General features: G+C 45.5%; 1 protein-coding gene across 6 annotated transcripts in view; it reads left to right on the plus strand.

The window, feature by feature from the left end:
• Positions 1-24,698, plus strand: part of dennd5b (DENN/MADD domain containing 5B) — a 57,535-nt gene that overhangs the window by 594 nt on the left and 32,243 nt on the right. The window lies entirely within an intron of this gene.

Consider the following 24,698-nt stretch of genomic DNA (forward strand, 5'->3'; position numbering starts at 1 on the left):
TTGCAGTACTTGCGTTCCAAAACACCCTTGCGTTGACAGGATTGATTACATTCATTGTCATAAAACAGATAGCTTACGAGTTTAACATAATAGTCAAATACTCATGATATATACATAACAGGGATTTATAAAAAATAAGAGCGTTTATATGGAACTCCAATTAAAAATATTGATGGATGACTGAGTTCAGAAAGCATAAGGTTTGAAACAGGATGAGTTTTTATCATTGCCCTAGCTAAAGTTGTCATACTGATGGTTCATTCAGGTCATCGGTTTGTATGCTTCCTTGACTAATTTGAGTCTTGGCAGTCTAGAGGCGTTCCACTTCTCCTCAATAGTGCAGAATTGATTTGAGGGTCGCGTCCCCCTGCAGTTCTGCTTCACCAACAGAGCAAAGTGCACAGTCTCCACAGCACAAAACAATATCATCAATCCCCCCCCCCACACACACACACATCTCAGACTGCTAGCTCCCAAACCCCAGACTCATAGGGTTACACTCAGGGACTAGATATAATGAACATTGCGGGGTTTTCTTTTGCAGTGTGTTTTCAATTTGTTTGCAGCCCTATACACATTCCTTTAAGCAGACATGTTCATGCGTGGCTGAATTGGGACTTTTCCTGTAGAACATTAGAACTATGTAAAATGGGGCTAAGATGTATGTATTCTGCTTGTGCTACCTTCCCTAAGCAGTCAAGGCTGAATTGTTGCATCACACTGTTATGAAGTAGAGTAACACATGGATCGCAGAGTCCCTGGATCAAAGTTCAGTGTGTGCATATGTGTGGACAACAGCTTAAAACAAACTATCTGAAGTGAGTGAGCTGTGATTGCTCCTTTGACCGATGAGACGAGTCAGCTGATTTGAGAACACTGTGAATGTGGAATGTGTGATCAGACAAGCTTCAAGTTTCTCTTTGGGAGGTAGGATTTCAGGCATTTAGGCAGCACTGATCTCTTGTGGATTCGCTTGGTCTGGGGTGTTATGGAGACTATCCCTGTTTTATGCATTTGAATGTCTGTGTGTGTGTTTATATCAATGCGGCCTTACTGTACACTGTGTGTGTGTTGCCCTCAGGGCTGTTGCGCACCGTTGGGCCTATGATGACAGTGACAAGCATCCTCCCCACCCCATCCATATGTCTTTCTGTCTGCTGCCCTCACAGATCACCCCAATTCCCCTAGCATCTGTCTGTGTATTAATTAGAACTGGGCCACAAGTTAACAGCGAGGCAAAATGAGTTGGGCCATCACCCATTGGGTAAGGATTAAAGAGTACAAGGCCAGAGTGTCCCCAGCTTTCATTGGTACTTGTATATCTGTTAGATAGGTTCTTAAGATCCAGTGTGAAGGCAATAAAACCAAGGTAATGGGCTCCTTCAGTAGGGATGTCATTGTTGCAGTTGATGAAATCATTCAGATATAGTGACTCAGCTGTGGATTTATTAAGTCTGTCTACAGACATGATTAGCTGATTACAGGATCTGGGGTCTCCACCACCTGTCAGAATAGCATAGGCCTTCAAGCTCTTGGCCTTTGCGTGTGGATATCATGACCAGCCCCTTTTGTGACCTTGCTATGGGTGATTTAAGTAGTCGGGGTGCTGAACTATCATTTCACTGCTGTTCATTGCCAGCTATTGAGGGAAATTGATTCTAGAGCTTTTGTTATGAGACCAACATCACCGTTTCCCTTTCTTTGTGCATCTTCCTAGCCTGTCCCCATGACGATACAGTCCTCTGTCCCACTGAGCCGCCATCCATCTTCTCATACTAATTTAGAACTCAGATGCAACTGTCACCGCGCCAACGTGCTTGTGATTGATTCAACATGTTGTCACCGGCGGCGTCTATGGAGCTTCTTTATTTGCCTAGCTTGTGGCTAGAGTGCGACCCACATCAAGGCTACGCCAGGGCTCTTGCTTATTTTAGCCGTGGTTCCCCTCTGCTCTCCCTTTGTGTGGCAGGAGCGCTGTTTCCACAGGCCTATTGTTCTGTGGAGGGGGACAAACTTCCTGTGGGCCTAGCTGGCTGGTTGACTGGTTGAAAGATCACTTTCCCAGTATCCTAGTAGCTGCAGCTCCTGTAGGATGTGGTGTTTGCGCGTGCGTGAACTTCAAGTTTGTAGTAGTCACACTCAAGTCTACCAATTGGTCCTAGTAAACATGCCAGTCGTTCATGGCATGGATGTTAATTGGGTCTCTCCTAAATATAGAGACGGCCGGGTTTGCAGCCACACAGCTCACTATGAGTGTATCAGAGGTTTCTCTCTCGCTGGGGAATATCGCATCGGAAACGCATTCTGACACCAAGTGCATTGTGGGTTCGCAGCTGCACTGAGCTGAAAGGCAAGATGGGTTTGGGGGGGATCTATTTCAGGAGACAAGGTTGGCACACAGCGAGAGTGAGATAGTGTCAGTGTTCCTCCCTCGTGATCTGCACAGCCCTGTTACCCCTCATGCCCCTCCTCACCCCCTCTTGACATATGAATATTCGGGGGGGGGGGGGCATTAATATTACATTTGGACTTGTAGTAAGTAGACACAATGTCACACTCAATATGCTACATGGGTAAAACAGCAGATTAATGTATGTTACATAATTATTCTTAGTAAGGCACCTTATAAGTGTGCTAGGAGTTTACAGTGTATGCCCCTGGGGAATATGGGGGGTTGGGGGGGGTTAAATGAATAAGAAAGAAAGAGTAGTTTTCCTTTGGCTCCAGATATCCCAGACCTCCTCCTCCTCCTGTCTCGTCATCCCCTTCATCCCTCGTTCACACCTCCGAGTCCTCACACCTGCCTGTCAGAACAACACTGTCCCACACTGCACCCCCCACCTCCCCTCCAGTTTTCCATCGTCTGCGGCTGGACTCCCAGCATCTCCCCCTCCCCAATTGCAAATGCCTTAGTTAGCGCCCACAGGATGGGACTCAACTTGCCTCGAATGAAAAAGTGAATGTTGATGTATCTCCAACTGCAAAACCACTTTAGTCTCCTGCCATCCATGTTTCCCTAGATTCATTGACACCAGAAGAACCCCCCAACCCCCCCCAGGTCTTGACAAGTAGACTGGTAACATGCAGGGCTGGTGAGGGGCTGGTGTGCAGAGTGGAGGAGCACACAAAGGGATTTGAAGGGCTAAAGTGGCCTTAGCCATCTGTCCACACTGGGTTCTGGCTTCAAAGACAGCACAATGCCTATGTTAATACAGAAGTGACGTATGCTAATGATGACATAGGAGAACAACAGTTGATTTGACTTTGTAGAATGGTGGATGGCAGACAGATCGGTTAATACTGGTAAAGTTCTAGTTAGAAGGCCACCGTTTTCAAGATTGCTTTACTTGTGCCCCGGGAAATTTGTCCTGGACACAAAGCCTGACACTTAAAGAAATACAGTTAATTTGGACAGCTGTATACTTTGGACAAAGGAGAGATTTGAAGTTTTAATTAATTCTGCCTTTCGTTTTTCGGCCTTTCTTCTTTCTCTTTTTGTCTCCTTTAAGTCTCTAGGCCAAATATCTCTCAATCTCTCTTTCTCTCTTCCTGTTTCTCTCACTTTCCCTTTCGTGATTTATTTCCCACATCTCTTAAATTCCTGTTTTGTCCCGTGTGTGTGTGTCTCCCGTGTTCAGTAACCGAGGCTGTTGGCTGGGCCGTGCCATGGTCCATGTTAAGCTTGTTAGTGTAATCGGTTCAGACAGCCCCTCCCGGCTACAGTGACGGAAGACATCTCAGCCTAACTCAGGCTCACCCTTCCATCTCCTCTCCCCTCGTCTCTCCCTCACAAGCACCGCTTCCTCCACTCTGTTCCCTGCTTCCCTCCTGACCTTGGGGCATTCAGCCCTTCTACTCTGCAGTTCCAGAGAGGCTCTCTCACTTTAGCTCTGCTCAGATCCTCTATCTACCAGGAAGCAGCTTAGCAGTTGTTTGCAGGGAAACCACATTCCCTGGAAGATAAGGTGATGTTGACTGGACTCTGTAATCCATGCGGGCTGGGGTATCGGTAACACGTCTGTTCCAAGGCGCAATGCGTGAGGAACCGATGATGCGCAGAGAAAATCACCGCTGAATCGTGATCTCTGCTCTCCTCAGGTTCAGGGGGAGATTCAGGGATCAAAAGTCAGTTATGAGGCAGAGGCCTGGTTCACACTGGCCATGATGGATCCCCAGCCTCGGGGGAAGTTGGCTTGGGAGGCAGACATTGTTGTTGTTGCCCCGGCAGACTGTTGCTGTTGCAGTCCCTCCCCCCTCCTACCGCAGCCCACTCTGCTCCTCCACAGTCAAAATGAGCAGTTGATCATTAGGGGGCCCATGTCCCACCCCCCCCCCCCCCCTCCTGTTTGACTTCCATGACCCCCTACCCCATATGTTCTACTCCTGACTCTCCCTGCAGTGGCAGACATGTGGCGGGGGGAGGGGAAGGTTGTTTTGGTTAGGCTGGAGGCTGATACCAGTGGGAAAAAGCTCTTTCTGGACAGTGTCAAGACATCATGTCTTTCAGCAGGCTACTTCTTCTTACAAGAAGTCAGATACAGGACATACACTGGGGCCCACCTTGCATCGCGTTCCCTTCATTTGCGTGATAGACAGAGCAGAATAGGTTTTTGTCTGGAATGAAAGCGATGGAAATTGTCTTTTTGCTTTACCCTACATCTTTTGTCTGCTTGCGGACTGTGGCAGGTTTTCCCTCAAGTGCTTCAGAGTTTGTCCTTTTGTCTGTGTAGGCGCATGTCTCAGTCCTGTGGTGAATGCACCATTGTCAGATCTTTTTGAAGGTCACATGCTTGTTGGTTAGGCGCCCGTAGCATGAAGGGAAAATGCCATTCTCTGGCATTTCACTTTCCTAGTATGCATGTCATCTTAAATGTCCTTGTCCTTGTATTTTGAGATTCCCTACACGCTGTGACCAGTAAATCCATTTTATTTTAAGATAACGTCTTAGGGCTTTCAGACGAGTACCAGAATGATCACTGTGAAAAAACTTGGTTATGTCTTATCTCCAGGCTGAAAGTGCCTACTTCCTGTGTCCTTGCACACTTCCTGTGCCTATCTTTCAGATGAATCGTTATCAGGTGATAATGTCCACCTACGAAGTAGTTCCAGCAAAACTGTCTGTTCACCGTTCTAAATTATTGCACTGGCTACGTTATATGAGCCTGTACAAAGTGTCTGAAATAAATAACCATAACAACAGGGACGCAGTCAAAGCCTCTGTTTACAATTTGGAAATACTTTAACAAGCTAACATGTAGGGCTGCAACTAAAGATTATTTTAATAATCCATTAATCTGTCGATTCTTTTTTCAATTAATCGATTAATCGGATAAAAATTGGTCTCAAGCCTTTGGCGAGCACAACCATAGTTCTCTCTCATATAGCTCTATATTTATTATTATTATTTTCCCACCCCTAAGGATCCCTCAATATTTGGACTACATAGACAACGTTGAGTAAAATGTTGTGTCAAAATGTTCGTCTTGGTCCCGATTGCGTTGCTTGTAGAGGGTCCTCCGCTGCGCGTAAATGTAAATAGGCGGGGCCCCCTAGTGGGTGGAGCACATGGGCTGGGGCCAGTCATGCCCAATGGTAAGTCCAGCCTTGGACTTAATGGATCTCAATGCCCCAGGATGCATTGCGCACAGTCAGTAGGATCAACCGTCCGTGAGTGGGGAAAAAAAACACTCTCAGACGAACACTGTCAAACTTGACATCTACAGACCAAAATAACCAGCCTTTGCAGAATGTTCTCCATCTTGTCTTCACCCTAAACACCTGCTTGACCACCGCTGTAGAATAGCCTATTATTCGACCTCCCTGTTAGTCCCCTTGTCTGTACAAAGACCAGCCAGTGATGTTTGCTGCTGAGTGTTTAGCCTTGGGAGAATCGATAGTGGTGACGTGGTGTTTACTGTTGGGGGACAGTTGCTGAGTGCTCTGACAGGCCTCTGTTCTCTGCCCAGGGCTGGGCTGGTCCAGACCGGGCTCTGCCTGCCTGCCACTGGTATGTCACAGAAAGTAAGAGAGAGGATGGAGGAGTGAAAGGGACATAGAGGGCTGGAGAAGTAAAAGGAAAACCAGCTTATCTTGTCAAGCCGAACCTGAAGAAGAATTGAGCAAAGAGGAGAGGAGGAATTTCCCTGTTGGAGGAGAAGCTGCAGACTGTGATTAATGCACGTGCGTCTGTTTCCATCGATCAGGGGCCAATAATACAGGGCCTGTTGAGCGTCCCTGGCAACACCCACACCGTCGGCAGAGAACCACTCCGTCATAATGCTCGCCGCGCTACACGGTTTTGTCAGACGCACACTAAATCTTCTTATGCAACAGTGATAGCCATCAGCATGGAAGCCTTGGCTTCTCTAAAGACAGATTACATCCGAGACTGGTGATTGAGAGAGAGAGACCACCATGTACACTGCTGTGGAGATATGACCCCCCCCCCCCCCTCCGAGGGATTATGTCTCAATCAGAGAGTACATTTTACAGCTGAAAAATATTCATTGCATAATTTTGGTGTGCCGTCCAGATGCAGTTAATGAGTGACAGGCAGCCATGGCTGGTGTGCTGTCACTGAACACTGATGCATTAAGATGTGCTGTCACGTGTTTATCTCATGTACAAATGTGTCCCATGACACTTTATGTAGCGTGAACATGTACTGGTCTGTCTTAGTATCAAATCTACATGGGTGTATAAGGAAGGTTTACATACATTACAGGCATGAACGCACCGCAACTATCACAGCCATGTCCTGACAAACATTCCAGAACAGTGAGTCGCCATGACAACCGTTGTACACAAATCGAGTTGGTTTGCAGTATGGCCAGTGTGCAGGGTATTGTGGGAAGGCAGATTCCATTGTGGGTGATAATGCCGGCTGGGAGAGATGGGAGAGTGTGGGGGGGGGGGGGGGAGTCTCTCTCCTTAGAAGCTAGTGTGTTTGGGAGTATGTATGTATGTGATGCGAGTGAGATGATGTGTGTCTGTATACAATGACATGCCTGGCTGGGTGGCTGAATGGGTGTGTGACTGGCTGGCTGGCTGGCTGGTCATGTCGACTTTGTTCTCTGACTGAGCTCCAACTCATCCAGTGACCTGTACCCTGAGAGATAAGACTAGGTAAACAATACGTGACCGCAATCAGATAAGGTCATTGATCTCTCTCCGTGTATCTCTCTGTTGTTTCTCTCGCTCTGTAATTCCACCCCAGTCGTCTCGTACATTTTCCGTGTCAGGCACACCCTTCATTTTCAGTAAAATCGTGAATTAAACAGAATCCTCCGCTTACCTCGTGGCCATCCCCAGACACACAGTCCTCGGCTGGCTCTCTCTCCCCATGCCTGTTGGTGACAGGCCGAAGGGGCTCCCCGATGGCCTCATTGTCGCGATGCCTCAGCTGTAAAGACCCTGCAGGACTGTGGCTAGTCTCCTCTAGTCCCAAGCAAATGAATCATAGTGACATGAGTGCCAGTGAGCTCGACACCTCTCAGGTTTATTCCTTCTCTGTAGGTGAGACTGCTACATCGTTTCTGTGGCAGGGTTTGATTGTTTATGTGCACAAAGCGTGGAGTGCTTAGCTGTCCATGTTAAAACAGAAATGCATGTATTTGGATAAGCCTATCGCAATATTTACATTTACATTTACATTTATTCATTTAGCAGACGCTTTTATCCAAAGCGACTTCCAAGAGAGAGCTTTAGGTCACTGATCATAACAACGAGACTGTCCCAAACATTGCAAGTAGCCAAAAACATGAAGCATACTTTGTGAAAAAGCTAAACAAGTGCCAAAAGGGAAGACCCATAAGAGCATGCAGTTATACAAGTTACAAATTAAAACAACATGAACCACAAAAGTGCAGGACTGTACCTGTAGAAGACAATCAACAGTAACATATTTCACAGCGAGTACAAGACTTAGCTTTGTTATATATAATCTAAAAGAGCAATGAGTCACTTAATAAGAGTCATTGTGATCCTGGAGGAAACTAACTGACAAGTCCAGCCAAGAATTCTTAGGGGCCGTTGTACTCCCGGAACAAGTGCGTCTTGAGCCTTTTCTTGAAGGTGGGGAGACAGTCAGTGTCCCTGATGGAGGTGGGGAGCTGGTTCCACCATTGGGGGGCCAGGCAGGAGAAGAGCTTGTGTTGGGACCGGGCAGTCTTGAGCGGTGGGACCACCAGGCGGTTGTCTGAAGAAGACTGTAGGTGACGGGTGGGGGTGTAAGGTTGCAGGAGAGACTTGATGTAGACGGGTGCAGTCCCGTTCACTGCTCGGAAGGTCAGTACCAGGGTCTTGAATCTGATACGGGCGTTGATGGGTAGCCAGTGGAGAGAGATGAGGAGCGGGGTAACATGGGAGCGTCTGGGTAGATTGTAGACCAGGCGGGCCGCCGCGTTCTGAATCCTCTGAAGAGGGCGGGTTGCACATGCTGGGAGACCAGCGAGCAGCGAGTTGCAGTAGTCCAACTTGGAGAGGACCAGTGCTTGGACTAGCAGCTGGGTGGAGCAGCAATATCACATTTTGTCAACATCGTGCACCCCTACTTGATATGAATCATCTTATTTATTAGTTGAGGGGGTCCAAATGCCTGTGTGAATAATATATATTCTGTGTCCAAATCTGCAATCAAAACTGAAAAGGAGTTTATATTCGGTGTTTCTATCAGTTAGGCTGTAGGAATGTTGCTCCTTGGATGGGTAGTCTTTTCATTGTGTTGGAATATGGCAATGTCACAGGATTTAAACAGAAAGCCTTACACATTAAAGAAAGAGTGAGAAGAAAGACACGGGTGATGATGGGGGAAGGGGTTCCTTTTTGAACTCTTAACTCCAGTACCGAGTCACTCCCCTAGAAACCTTTGCTGTATTACGCCTGGTACATACTGGATGCCAAGCGCCCTGAAGCGCTACAAAGCACCACGATCGGCTACGAATGGCGCAAGGCTGTTCACACTAGACGTGCATTTCTCCTCGCCGGTCACCAAGCCTTTCACCTCCTCTGAGCTTTCCTTTTCACATGTGAAGCTGACATGGTACATAAACATGGTATGGGCTATATTTAGGCAACTTGTTATTCTAACAGCCGTCGCAACAGCATCCCAACATGACGTGGCAACATTTGACTTCTTGTTGCCGTAGTCTATGTAAAATACATGCTGTGGGTCATACAACTCCATGTAGGCCTAGGCTACTTCTCAACTTCGATGATTAACTTTGTTTTGTCAATGTTCCCAAATTTCTCTGCTGGTTTGTGATGTAGCCTATGGGTTTCAGTGTCTCCTCTGCTTGAGTGTATGCCAGGTCGTCTATCTCACTATTAAACACACTGTTTAGAAACAACTCACTAATATGTTGGCTTAAGTCAATGAATCATCAATCAGGGTTTTTTATTTAAAAATCTTTACATTTTGAGAATTGATCGTATATATTTTTACAGGGTAAACACATGGTTGGCCGTTTGTTACCAGTGCAGTGAAGTTGGGTGTTAAATGAAACACTATAACCTAAAACTAACATAGTAAAATCTTAATAACATGATTGTTTATCCAAATGTATTATATAATATGGTGTATTTTATCATCCTGCAGCCGAATTTGCAAGCTGCTCTCGAAAAAATGTGGCCAGCTGCCGAAACGATCGCTGCAGAGTGCGAGCCGATCGTGGCGCTACGTGGCCTGTGTGGCTGGTCCTATTTGATAACGTGGGCGCCAAGAGGAAAAAGGCTCTGCTTCCACGCGCTTCGCTGACAGTGGCCCATTGGTTAATTTTCTTTATAGCCACTGGCCTGACCCAATCAAATCCAGAAACCCCCTTCCCCATATTCATAATTATTAGTGTAAGTATTCATAATACTACTTCCGCAGGCCCTGAGACACAAGCTGTTGGCTAATGCGTATGCTGGTTTAGCATTGTTAAAGTTTAGCATCGCAAAAACGGAGAAAAAACACCAAAGCGCAAGGGAGGCGCAGAAAGTTATAGGGAGGAAAATATTTTTTTTAAATCTACAGGCGAATGCCACAAAATGTGCTAAACTTTCAGACATGTTTTGGGGGGGTCTTTAGCTGCTTCAACATCAGCATTACCTGTAGAGGAAGGGGGAGAGGTGGCTGGCTCAGAGAGGCAGAAACATACTGACAGGGTCAGGGAAGAAGCCGAGGAGGAGGAGAGTGACCATGACAGGGCCATGGGAGCGAGTGAGGAAAAGAAGGGAAAGTAGTTGACGACGTGGTAAGGAGTAGGCAAATTAACAGGGACTCTCAGGAAGGGAGGGTGTGTGTGTTATGTGCGCCTTACCTCGTAACTGCAAAAATCCAATAACATGAATAATACCGAATGAAGTACTGAAGGGGAGGATTATGGGCATATACCACGCTCACACAACTGATTTGTTATAGGCTAGTAGTTATATAAGAAATAAAATAAATCTCCCTAGACAAATTGGAGGACACAGTATTACTATGTTACCCTATTTTAACCACTGTGGCCACCAAGCATGGTTAAATTGGTATCAAAAGGTATCTGTATGGTAATAATCCAGTGTTGTTCAGAGGGCCATGCAGCTTTCCGCTGTTACTTGGACTTGAGTATGGACATTGTGTACTATATGGCCTCCAAATCGTCAATAAAAAGTGAGTGAGTACACTGCTTCTGTTGTATTGATGCTCTTTTCCAGGGCATATACTACTCACAGCTTTATTATAGCTTTTGGGAAGGGTTGTGGTTATTGTATTTAGCAGACACTTTTGTCCAATGCGACAAAATAGAGATTAATTATTGAAGTGTAAAATCAACAGATAAGTCTTGAGACCCCTCTTGGAGGATCAAAAACTATCACATGAATGCAGAACACTAGGCAGCTCATATCATAGAATGCACGCATATTTTAAGAGGACTGTCTGCAGGGAATGTGTCTGACCAATCACGGCGGGTGTGGGCCAAAAATGCCAGGGCCGTTTTTTTTGTCCCAGTCCAGCCTTGGGCTATATGATCTTGATGATATCGACTTTGCGATTGTTTGGCCCTTGAGCCTTGTTGCCCTGGGCACAGAAAATAGTTAATCCGGCCCTGTCTGAATGGTCTGTCTATTGGCAGAGAGAAACGAGTCGTCACGTGTTGCACACAACACACACGCATGCAGACATACTGAGAGAGAAGTCGATTTTGAAAATCAGCTGACAAATTCAAGGACATGGACGACATCAAATTAACTGTCAAAGTTGAAAAGCACAAGGAGTTGTATGACCCCCAGCACCAATTTTACAAGGACAACGTAAAGAAGGATCAATGCTAGGATGCTCAGGTGGTTGAGCGGTTAGGGAATCGGGATAGTAATCTGAAGGTTCGATTTCCGGCCGTGCCGAATGACGTTGTGTCCTTGGCAAGGCACTTCACCTTCTACTTGCCTCGGGGGAATGTCCCTGTACTTACTTTAAGTCACTGTGGATAAGATTGTCGGCAAAAAAAAAAGGCTAAATGATGTTGGAATAACACGTTTCCTAAATATAGCCTATGCCATGTTTATGTACCATGTCATGGCGATACATGTGAAAAAAGAAAGCTCAGAGGAGGTGAAAGGCTTGGTGACCCGCGTGGAGAAATGTGTGTCCAGGGTTTTTCCTGCATAGAGAACATTTTGGCGCGCGCCAAAGCCGTTTTCCTGAGCGCCAATGACAAATCCCGAGCGTCAAAGGCAAAAAAAGTCTGGTGTCTGGTGTGAACAGCCTTGCGCCGTTCGTAGTGTTCAGGGTGTTTCAGGGTGCTTTGTAGCCAATGTGTCCCAGGCGTAATGCATTGAGGTTGCGTCGTACCCGTGTCACAGCCGAAACTCGCCGCAGACGCGTCTGGTGTGAATAAGGGGTTAGCGAGCGTTAGGTTATGTTGAGGTGGAGACAAGAAACATCTCATATCAGTAGGTTCCGGGGCTGAGGTGAGAATCTAGTCCCTGAGATTGATAGAAGAAAGTAAAATAATGATGAAACCAAGGTTTGGAAATGCAAAGCTCCATAACACGGTAACTGATTTGACATGCGGACAAGAGATTATTGGAGGAGGTATTGTCTTACAGAACTAACAGACAGATCCCAGACTGTTCCAATGAGACAGGGGGTTCCGCAGGGGTCAGTTCTGGGTCCCACCCTGTTCAGAAATTTGAAATGTTGCCTCTTGGACAAATAAGCCAGCCCAAACTTCTGGATTATCAGTGTTATGCTGATGATAACCAGATTTATAGCACTCTGACGGACTGTTCAACACTCTTTGCTTGTTTGTTGGAAATCAAGACCTGGATGAGAAATAAATTATTGAAATTGAATGGTTCCAAAACTGTAATTATTAGCACTGTGGGTAAATGTAATAACCTGAAACTCTTCGTGGAAGACGGCTCAATTACTCCTGCAAAACCAAGTGCGGAACCTGGGTTGTACTCTCTTTTGCCACATACTTTATTATTAGATCCATCCGGCATTAAGTACGGCTGTATTCACTTTCTAAGAAAACCTAGAAGAGCCTGTCTCCTTGCATATTGACTCCTGAAGTCCATGCCAGTAGAACCATCAGAATTAGAAACTCAAAAATAAGACTGCATTTTACTATATTAATGATTAAAAAAATATATCTTTATAGAATATGATGATGACTGAACTGGGCTTTCATATAAATATTTCACACATTTATCAATAACTTTCCAGGGTCTTGTAATGCTAAGCTAGCTACGGGATACAGTAATCACAGCTGTGCTGTTTTTCACCCTCTGTCTCCAAAGTTCAACGTCTGTGAGAGCATCTGTACTGGAACAGGAGTCTGCATAGGATGTTGTGGTCCGGGCCAGCGGATGAACACACAGATCCATTTTACATGTTGCCATGTTGCACATCTCCTCTGCTCTCTGTGAAACCCTATGTTTATGGTTTCAGTGCGCAAACACACCCGCACTGTTTCTCTTTTTTTCTCTCTCTCTAGCACACACACACTGTATCCATCTCTTTTTCTCTCTCTTTGTCTCTAACAAACAGGCAGAACAGACCTTTTTATTGAAGCAGGATCAGATGGTTTAGACCAGGGGTTCCCAATCCTGGTCCTCGGGCCTCCCTGCCCTGCATGTTTTAGATGTTTCCCTGCTCCAACACACCTGATTAAAATGAATGGTCGTTATCCAAGCCTGATAAAGACCAGGTGTGTTGGAGCAGGGAAACATCTCAAACATGTAGGGCAGGGAGGCCCGAGGACCAGGATTGGGAACCCCTGGTTTAGACTGTTCTGTGTGACTAAGTAAAAATATAAAGTTGGTACAACAAGGTCTAAAGAAATTATTAGAATCTCCTACTACATACTGGTTAATCGCAGAGAAAACACTCCCTCACCCTCTTTCATGTCATCCCCAGTTTGAGATGACATCCTCTCTTTCGGTGCCGCTCCATCCCATCTGTGTAGGCCTGTTTGAAGGCTAACAGAGAGGCCTGAGGCTGGAGGGCCTTATGCAACTGTTCCCATTGTCCCCCCTCTGTCCAGGCCCTTTTAATAAGTCCTTTTTCTCTTCTCTCTTCCTCCCTCGCTGCATCCTTTCACCTCCACACTTGGCATTTTTACCGTGTTCTGTTATACCTTCTCTTGTGTTATTTATTCATTGTGAGAATTGGTGTGTGCACATGTTTGTGTGTGAGTTTTTCAAGATTTCTTACTGTTTAACAGCAACGACTGTTCCTGGTATTCACAGCCAGCACGGAGGTTCTCATCTCTGTTGAGGATGTGGTGTTGCCTGTATCTAGGCAATGAAATGTGTGTGTTCATGTGTTATAGGTTTCAAATAGTATGATAGAACCCATCTCAACCCGGGCTCATTAGTCACTTGCCATGCGTGGAGAAGTGTAAAGAGTTGCCATGGAAATGGGGGGCATTTTAGCGAGACAGATAATTTCGCTGCAGGGAAAGATGTGTGTAGAAGCACCCCCTCCAGAGTCCCATTCTTCCCCTCACTGATTATACACATAATTTATGTTCCCTGTCAACTGGCCACTTGAAGGCTTTTTAGCCTTTGTACGCGAAGCCCTTCGCAAACCCGTTCACATAAATACATGCAAACACACACGTGCACACACACACACACACACACTCATGCTTAAACACAAAAGCATACTTTGTAAAGCTTTCATTTGCTAAGCTGTAGCCTCTTTAAGTTCTCGTCAGCCAGTCCACAACTGGTCCTTAAGCATTAATGATGGCAACCGCTGTCCTCTCAGAATGTGCATCCAGTACTAATTGGGGTGAGGGGCTGCAAACCAAGTTTTATCTGTGGATATCTAAGAAGATGCAGGAGACTAAGATGGCCTCTCAATCCTCTTTGTCTCTCTTTTTCCCGCTCTCCTTCTTTCTGTCACAGCATACTCCTTTTGAGTCCCGAAGGCCAATCCCACCCCCTGTCCTTTGATCTGCCTCCCAGGAAAAGTAATGTGCTTCCAGTGGCATTTCTTTTTCTACCAAGGTCTCAAAAAAGCGTATGCTAATATAGCAACTGCGACATATAATTAGCAGATAATCTGCCTGGAAACAGAACAGATGTTGACATTATTGGAACCCCCCCTTGAAGCTGTTGCTTATTATCATTATCGTCTTCCTGTAAAACGACGGTTTCTTTGTTTCAGCTTGTTGAGTGAAAGCAATGGGGGTGGGGGTAAGATGCAGGTTGGTTATCTGAAGATTGTAGAAGCGTTAGCGCTATGGTAGAGTGCAGCCCCGGAGGAAGGCTGGTGTTTCTGTCCTGTGTACGCTAGACTGACTTTACAGCTGTCTGTTCTCTGTCTGTCTTTCTTTTGACTGTTCTCGCATTCTATCTCGTTTCGCCCTCTCACACACGCACTCTTTCACCCATGTCACTTTTGTCTCTATTCTTTCCTGTCCTTGCTCCCTCTCAATAAGACACTGTCTTTATTTGTTTCACGGTCCATCTACCAGCGCCCTTCCTCTCTCTTTCTGTATCCATCCCTCTGTCTCTCACACCTCCCTGTCCTTCTCAGTTCAACAAACTCACCCTGTTTCCCCTGCTTGTTGGACACTTCAACTGCTCTCTCCTTTCTCCGCTCCCTCCTCTCCAAAACTCTCTCTCTTCTCCCTTCCTCCTCCCTCCTTCACTCCCTCCTTCAGTCCCTCTCTCCTCTCCCTTGGGACAGCCCTACTTGAGCCACATGTACCTGTTTGAACCTCATGAACCCAGTCAGCCCAGCCACGTGGACACCTGGGCAGCTGAATACACCACAGTCACCCACACATGGCTACTACTGATGCCATCGTCACCTTGTTATTAGGACGCAGCTGCCTTGAAAACACACATGCTTGTGCGCGCATGCACACACACACACACACAGTCAGGTTGACAATATCAGCCCAGCAATGCCAGATGGGTTTTGATCATTTTGTGTTTATTGTCCAAATTTCAACTTTTTTGTGTTTTTGTTCATACAGCGACCCCCTCCCCCAACCACCCCCTTCTCCTTCACAATTACCCCCATTTGGTTTTTACAGCCCTAAATACGAAACTGTGTGCCGAATGCCAATATTGAAAGCGAGTGATTGAGGCCCCTGTGCTGTTTCTTATCCTTCTTGGAAATTCTCACTCTATTTATATCGCCTTATCAGGTCCACAATTACACACACACACATTGTCTCACCCACTTAAGCTTCCTATCCACCACTAACACCTGCACTTTATCTGGGCCACACGCACACTGGGAAATCACAGCAGCTTATAACTGTGGTTTCTGGGGAGTGGCTATCATTTGCATATGTATATGCAAATAACACTGGGTACGTATATCTGCCTTCTCTTTAGATCAGTAATGTACTCGACATGTGGCCACACACAAACACAGCTCCTATCCCTCTCTGTAGCCGCACAAACAGGACCAAATGATTGTGTAGTCAGGACTAAAGAATGTTGGACCGGTTCCACTGTTGCGAAGCAGCTTAACGAGGATAAAAGAACTGTTGGAGAAGCTGTTTTATTCTTTCTTTTTTTCATACTTTCCAAATACTGAAATCAAAAAGATGTCAACTTGTGCCAGTTTCTTTTTTTTAATCTCTTATAAATCTCAGATAAGTCGAAACAGAGAAATCCAGCCCTCAAATTAGATTTGTCGGTTCTGTGTGGTGTTTGACATTGAAAGTGTCAGCGACAAGTGTCAGCGACACTTTCACTCATATGTGACACAGGTCTGTTACTTGGATGACAGTGTGAACAGCCCAAAGTGCATTGAATTTGACTTTTTCAAATCAGATTTGGGCCACTTTCATATGTGGTTTTAAATCTGGTCTGATATTTGGCAATGCGACCTCAGTGTGAACAGTCAAATCTGAATTTGTGCGACTTTTACCTCACCCTTGATCGACATATGTCTCAATGTTGCACTGGCAGTCATCAGAGTCTATCAGGTCTATGCAGGAGACAAGTATAAGAAAATGGAAAGACACTCATGTCACGATGCCACCACTCCTGGCTCAGACTCCGCATCCACACACACCTCTGACTTAAGCAGCACAAAAAGCAGGTTTTTTTTCTCCGTCTCCTCGTCCTCCGTATTACATGCTCACACATTTGCTGGCTTCCACAGAACATTTTACAAACACTTTATAAAACACTTGAATACAAAATGCTTGAAAACGTACTTTGCTGACTTCCATGTTTAACAGGTGTGAGAGCGTCCTGCATGTGTGGTGTTTGTTTTTGTTATTTTGCACATTCAGGACCGAGACCAGTTCACATTGGAATCTGATATTGGCCACATTTAAAATGACAATGTGAACAGCCCTCCCAAAAATCTGACCTGCTAAATAAATTGGAATTGAGCATTAAGGCGTGCAGTGTGAATATAGCCAGCCAGTCTCAGCCAGCCAGTCAGCCAGCCAGTCAGTCAGCTAGCCACCCAATCAGCCAGTCAGTCAGCCAACCAGTCAGCCAGACAGCCACCCAGTCAGTCATCCAGACAGTGACCTGGTTGAGAGGGAGGTGTTGACGAGCACCAGCTGCTCGTCAACCTGTCAGGGGCTCACACAACACCTCCTCCCTCCATAAGGACCCCTGGGAGTCCAGAGCATGCGTCTGAATGAAATGAGTCAGCCTGACACGCCTCTTCCTCCTCCCCTCTCTACCTCCCTCTCTCTTCTCTCACCCTTGTGTTTTTCCCCCCATTCTCTACCCATTATGGAGAGAGGAGACAAAGCAGGGCTTGACAGAATGACAGTGATGACATCACCGCACCAGTGTTTGGTCCCTGCTCTCGGCCAATAGAACGCTGAATAGGACCGTCAGAGCCAGGCGATACTGGACCCTTGTGACACACTCATGCACACCCTTTTGTGCATTCACTTAGTGATGCGTACAACCACATGCACCCACAGGCTTCTGACCTCCTGTGTAAAGATAATTCATAATGATTAAGAGATTACCAGGTGATAACCCCCCTCCCCAGCCCGTGTGTCTTGTTGCCAGGAGACAGATGGAGTATTGTTCTCTGATGTTGGCACTGCCAGACTTGACGCGGGGTTCAGCACTGTGGGTGGTATGACTTTAGTGTGTATGCCGATGTGTGTGTGTGTGTGTGTGAGGAAGAGAGAGAGATACACAGAGACAGAAAACGAGACAAAGAGAGACATAGTGTGAGAGTAAAAATGAATTGTGTTGGATGGGGCCCAGCATGGACAGGTGTCTGTGCTGGTCCGATGCGTCGAGGAATGTATTGGAACAGCCAAACCGCCACAGGGACTGACAGACTGCAGGAGACAGCAGAACCTTCATTAACACAGCAACACTTGCACACTGGGCCCAAAGCATAATGGATCGATGCTATAACTAATAGAATAGGAAATATCTACACTTATGAAATAAATCATGCCATCCCTACATATACACAGACCAAGGCCTGAGGCCTGAATGAGAACTGGTAAACCATCTATGTACAAACTCAATGTTGCCTCTTGCCATGCTGCTGCATAGGCAATAATGTCATATATATTTTGCTGAAATGTTGTGCCGTTTTTACCCAGGATTAATAAAGTACAATTATACTCTGTCTAGTCTTTTTTGATACTTTTGAGCATCAAACCCTTACTCAGACACTGAAGGTGCGTTTTATGTCGCTCAGACACACCAACGAAAGCCCAGGGGGCTGTCTGTATTGTCCCTGTTATTAAGCAGAGTACAGTGGAATAGCCCTTTATCTAGAGAGCTTTGAGTCTGGGCTCTCCCGTCTGTTCTGCAGGGGCTGGGTGACTGTCAGTGACAGGGTGTGTTGTCATCCACCACAAAGCAACTCTCTGTCTGGCCTGATTGCACAAGCGTGATGGGTGTCTGTTCACCCGAGCAGGCGACAAAGCCTGTCAATTTTCTTCTCTGCGTGTGCGTGTGTGTGTTTGATGAACTGGCTAGCGAGGGCAGCAGGGACTACATGCATTAAACATCACTGTCTGGGGCCAACGTATGATTATCTTCTGCGTATGTCTTACACACGTCTGCATACTAATGGTGTGCGTGTGGTGTACATGCATGTTGGTGTTTTGTCAGATTATGGTTACATTTGATTGCCGCAATAATTGTACCGTGCTTGGAGTTTTCAAATGGGGGTGCAAGGCAGGTTGTTTCCTTAAAGAGATGCTCCTTTATATTTCCTTTCCATCTTATTGTGTGTGTGTGTGTTTGTGTGGTATGTGTGTCTGTTTGTTAGGGGGATTGGTTCTCTTGGGGGCTTTTAGGGGTAAATGAGGTGCAATTAAGTTGTCTGTGGCATTAATGACGTGTGAGACAAATTAGCCCCTGGTGATCAGCCTAGGAGACCCTGCAGGGCTAAGTCTAGTATTCTGGGTAGACATCTAGCCTCTGCAGTAGGTAGAAATCATCATTAGGGGAGATATGTCTTGTCTCCCAGAGTCAGAGCTGGATGGATCAAAGCTGGAAATTAGGAGGTGTAGGAGCAGAGAAATGGCCACAGGCACAGAAAGAGATTGACACTTTGACCACCTTGGAAAAAAAGGCTCTTGGCTTTAAGTCCTGACCTTGATCTGTGGTCAGCTCACGTTCTCTGGCAGGCGTTCAGGTTGGTCAGTCACAGTCGAACGGTCACTAGAGCAGTACAAGGAGCATGTCACAGCCAGGGATTACCACAAACATCTCTCACACACACACACATTGTCAAAGGCTTATTTCACACAACCATTTGCCAGGATCTTGGCTTTGGTTTGAGATCTAAAAGAATTACAATGTAGGCTTATTATTATATCCCTTACAGTGTTTCCCCAAGGATTCTTTTCAGGGCTGGGGGTGGTATACCAGAATTTAGCCTTCCAATCCAGCCTCCCATTTCCTGCAAGGCAGTGTGAGAACAGCTGGCAGCGCGAACAGGTAGCCTAACAAAAGAAGCAAACCCTATTTGTGACATTTATGACAAGCAACGTCAGTATGTTGCCAGTCAAAATGAAACTAGCTGGCATAACACAACTATCACAGTATATGCAAGGAAGTTAATGCTATTCCCAGCGGCTCGCGAGAAGCGAATAGGCAAATTCACACAAATATAGTTGATGCCAGTAGATATAGTGTTGGCCGACTCGTCGACAAGCGATCAGGTGTAAATAACAAGGCCAACGTTGCACGAATATGGAAACAAACAAGACAGAATTCTCATATGAATATATTTCAATGTAAAATTCAGGCCTCATTAAAATTCTAGCGTAAAAAAATTGATCATAAAAAATTTGAGCCAAAAAGATTTGAGCCCCCCAAAAAATGTCTATCAAATTCTAACCATTGGCTCAATTGCTCTACCTATCCTAGGTATCCCTGATGTTACAATCAGAATTTTTTAAGTTCTAAATTTTCGGCTCAAATTTGCGAATTCGAACCATTGCCAATTGAAAGGTTGTCCAGCAAGAGATAATACCTGCAGCAATGAAAATCAAATCCCTGTTGTCCCTGTTGATAAGCTAAACCGTTGTGACTTTGTGTAGTCCAGAGCCATTACTCTACACGGCAACAAAGTAGATCATAATTCCAGCTACACCTACTGAAATAAACCATCCATAGTTTTTTTTCTTAGTTAATATTTTGTCACAGTACCGGTCCTAGCACATTTGGCCCCTGGGGGTGCCGCTCCCCCAACCATGGATGACTACCAGCAAAGGGTGCCAACCGCGTCCTGTTGAACCAGAAACCTATTTAAAGTATAATTTGATCAGGTCATCCATTACTGCAGGCTTCATGCATGGCATATGGCGGCGTCGGTGCTGTGATGAGGTTGACCATGCAAAGTGAAGCGATGAGGTTCACCTCGCAAATGTACTATTTTTTTCCTCGCAAATTTGTGACTTTATTAACTTGAAGAATCTCAGACTTAAATCTCTGAATATTACCCCCCCTCCTCCGGCTCCGATTTATATTTATTTTTTACTACCTGGTTCTAATACGCCGTTGTATTGTTCTAGCTTGGTAAAGCAAGTTAAGTTAAAGAGGCCTATATTACAAAATTACGTTTATTATAAAATTGTTAAATCTGCTTTAAAATAACGGAAATAAACTCTATAAACAACCGTCATGTGTATGTGCAACCATTTGTAAAACTGGTTACTACTACTACTACTAGTTTACCCATTTCAGATTGGTTTCAAATTTAGCAAAAATTATTCTATGAAAAAGCTAGTAGTATGAGCCAGGTTCGAGAATAGAGCAAAAATTATTGGTGGAGATTGTTTTGGATATGTTGACTTGAGACTTGATAATAGAAAAAAATCTACCGGACGAGTCGGGTACCTAATCGGAAATGCAATACAACCAACATCCACTGCCTCAAGCCGAGGAGCGAGGGTCTGGTCCAGAGCGAAGAGAGCAAGCCAAACTGGCAGATCATTTTTTGGCATTATTTTACGTTGAAATGCTTATCCAAACAACGTCGATCACGTTACTGCACTCCGTTGGATTATAAAAAGGACAACTGCAAAATATGAACGTTGCAGATTGCCCTGTTCTTGAGCTGATCGTGGGAAACTAAACCCATTCTAATTTGTGTACACACACACAGCTGTTCTCTCCTCAGCGACTACGCATAAGCTGTCCTCTGGGTTACAAATATGTAGGGTCAGCAGGGTCTACCACTTGCCTTTTACCCCCAGCCCGTGGCATGTGTGTGACCTCAGGGAGGCTTGTGATGAATCTGATGTCCTCTTCTACTTATCCTAGGTTCAAAGCTCACCCTCCAATCCTTGGTGAATCCTTCCAATGTATTCACCCACTCCCTGCTCTGCTGTGTGTGTTCTGTATCTGTGTGTTTCATGCGAGCGACTGTGTGGTTTTAATGTGTTGCTGTATGTGTGGGTGCACTTACGTGAGGTGTGTGCAAGGATTAAAAACTGCTCTTTTCCCGGTCTCAACCTCCACTTAAAGGTCAGCTAAGCCATCTCAGCTACCTTGGGGTGCTTTGATTGAACACCCCTTCCAGCCCCCCCTGCTCTCTAGGCCTGGCAGGACCATAACAGACAGTCTTTTACGGTTATTATTTTCCAGGCCATGTGTTGCGAAGGTCCCTGGTCTGAGCTGCTTTATGGGCCATAGTGAGATGAGATGAACACCCCAATTCCGTACAAGTGCAAGGGGACCGATGAGGTTTTTGACATTTAAAGAGAGTAGAGAATATTATTATATTGTTATAGGCAGACCGTTCAACGTTACATATGGGAGGTGGGGGGTCATGAATGTGGTGTAACCGGCTATAAAATGGTTTCCCGGTCATGTTCAGAAAAGGTTACATTGTCACTGTGCATGGCTAGAGTTTATAATAGTAGGGGAGAAGGATGGAGAGGGAGATTGCGACCAGTGGAGACATGCAAGAAGGTGATGCAAGGATGTGAGGTGTCAGAAAAGAACTGTGGTTTGAGAGATGCAGCAGAAAAACAGGAAAAACACAAGTGAGCAAATGTGTGATTAAGTCTGTGTCGGGCTTGTGTGGGTAAGAGATTGTGAGAGAGTGCCCGGAAATGCACAGGCACACACACTCAGACATTGATTTGTTATTGCAAAACTGTTGCACGACGTTTTGCAATTCAAGTTAGGAGAGATCTGAATGGCAGTGTTGAACCGCTACCATTGAAGCAGGCGCGTTGCTAGACATAAAACTCTACTCTGGGGCCCCTACTCATTATACATACAGTTCAGGGACGCAAGTTTGATATCAGATTTGGTAAGGAGATTTAATAGGTAATGCGAGCGCGCACCAATATTTTTCGTAATAACTTTGGTCGTAATAACGCAATAACGTTGGTCTCGTTTTGTTAATAATGTTATTATTGAGAAAATGTGTCTTTAGTTTTGTAATGTTTTCTCAGCCTACTTCAATTCTGACTTACGTGCCGAGTCCGACACCTGGACTTATGTGTGCGCGCTGCAGTGGCTATTATAGCAAGCACAGAAGAGCGCACAGACATCGAATTCTGCGGGTACGCATCAATTTGTGTTTTCGGGGTAAACTGCGTTGGTTTTACAAGCGTTGATTAGGATACTGGGTTTCTTTTTCTGGGATTATCAATCTAAATGAATGCACTGACTAATAAAGTAAATAGGTCAAACAAAAACAATTACTGGGGCACACCAGATTTATACTGGGTCACGTGTCCCAGTAAAAATATTCTAGCGACGCCCCTGCATGACCTCCCGCCCCACTTAAGGTATAAGAAAACATATATTAGGCTATATATTCCAAAAACAAAAAAACAGACCCGCGAGAAAGCTGTATTAACACATACAGGCAATTTGCCTTTTTTTTGTCATGACCTCAAAAGTTTCATTTGTGACTAAAGTTTGCCCACCGTTTTAGTTACCTTATCGCCTGTCGATGAGTACCTACACAAGATCCATTGTCAGCGACTACATTCGCGTGAATTTGCCTATTCGCTCTGCGGCTCCGTGTGGTGCTGGAAACGGCCTTTACTTCCTCTACTTCCTTACATATACTGTGCTAGCTGTGTTATGCTAGCTGGTTTCGTTTTGACTGGTAACATACCGTTGCTTGTCCCCAAGCCCTAATAAACGCAATAGGGTTAGAATAGGGTTAGCTTCTCTTGCTAGGCTACCTGTTCGCCCTGCCAGGTATCTCACACTGCCTTGAGGGGCCTGTCCCGTGACTTCTATTGAAAATGAATGGGTGGCAAAATGTTGGTCTACCACCCCCTCTGAAAAAAATCCTAGCGGAAACACTGGCTCATCCTGAAGGGGGATTTCTCTGTGATTTCCATCCATATTCCAGACTGCATCTCATTCACTTTTAATAGACCTACTCTGAGCAGTGTTCCTACTCACTAAATGTTCATGGCAACCATTTTGCATGCAAATTTGAAGAAGAAAACAAACTATTTCAGAGTTTGATCGTTTAGAAATAAGTCTGATTCTTTTGTGGTACAGATTTTTGTGTGACTGCGCGTGGGCTTGTGTGTGACGGGATGATTGTATGGGTGTAAGGCATTGTGAGACTGCGACGACGGGATGGATTGTTTTAGCGACAGACGGACTGCATGTTGAGGCTTTTTCCTTTTTTGATTACTGCGTGTGTGTGTGTGTGTGTGTGCACAGATGTTGTAGGTCTGGGAGCCTGTATTAAACTTGGTGGTGTATCTAATCCTGTTAGAGGGGTCAGGAACAAAACAGTCACGGGTCCAGGTCTCACTTGAAACTGTTGGCCCATACACACATCTGAAAACACACGCACACACATAATGACTATTAATACTAATTGCTATCTACAAGTTCTTATTTACAGTCAAATGAATATGTAGAAGGCGACAGAGGCACCAACCAATAAGTACATTGTATCTACGCTAACCCACCTCCCCAGGGAATGGGTCGACAATGAACACCACTTGTGCTTTATAAACACTGTCACTGATTGCAATACAATCATTATGGCTCAAGTAGAGGCTTTAATATTGCATCTATACATACCTATATGTTCTGTTACCTTTACTTCATACATGCTAGCTAATGGTATTTGTTTACAGTTTGTTCTAGGTCATTGTAGGGAGTCAAATCATTGAATCATATGGATGGATTAAGCTGGGGAGTGTATCTGATTAGTGTTAAAAGACCATCAATAATGAATCCATCATCCAGGCCAGTATGTATTGATCTGCATTCTGTGTTCATGGATACTATAGTCCCAGTAGAAACAGTATTACATTCCCTCTCATGTCTAATAAGCCCAGCTCCACTGTACATTGATCTTGTGTCATTTCAATTTTACAGACAGGGTGTGTTTGTTTGTTTGTGTGTGATTTTGGTGTCTACCCCCAAACCAAAACACACCCTGGGAAAGCTGGCAGACTATAACATCTTCTCTATCTACCAGCAAAGAGACATGGGGACCTGACTGGTATTGGTCAGCATTGAGGGAGAGACGGTATAAGCAGACCTCAAATCTATGTTCTAATGTTATGAAACGCTCATTCAGAGTGTGTGTGTGTGTGAGAGAGAGAGATAGAGAGAGAGGGAGGGAGGGAGGGAGGGAGGGAGGGAGGGAGGGAGGGAGGGAGGGAGGGAGGGAGGGAGGGAGGGAGGGAGGGAGGGAGGGAGGGAGGGAGGGAGGGAGGGAGAGGGGGAGAGGGGGAGAGGGGGAGAGGGGGAGAGGGGGAGAGGGGGAGAGGGGGGGAGCAAGGAAGGGAGGGAAGGCCCAG

This window comes from Hypomesus nipponensis, chromosome 7 (genome assembly GCF_054491055.1).
Source record: "Hypomesus nipponensis isolate SF chromosome 7, ASM5449105v1, whole genome shotgun sequence".
Taxonomy (NCBI): domain Eukaryota; kingdom Metazoa; phylum Chordata; class Actinopteri; order Osmeriformes; family Osmeridae; genus Hypomesus; species Hypomesus nipponensis.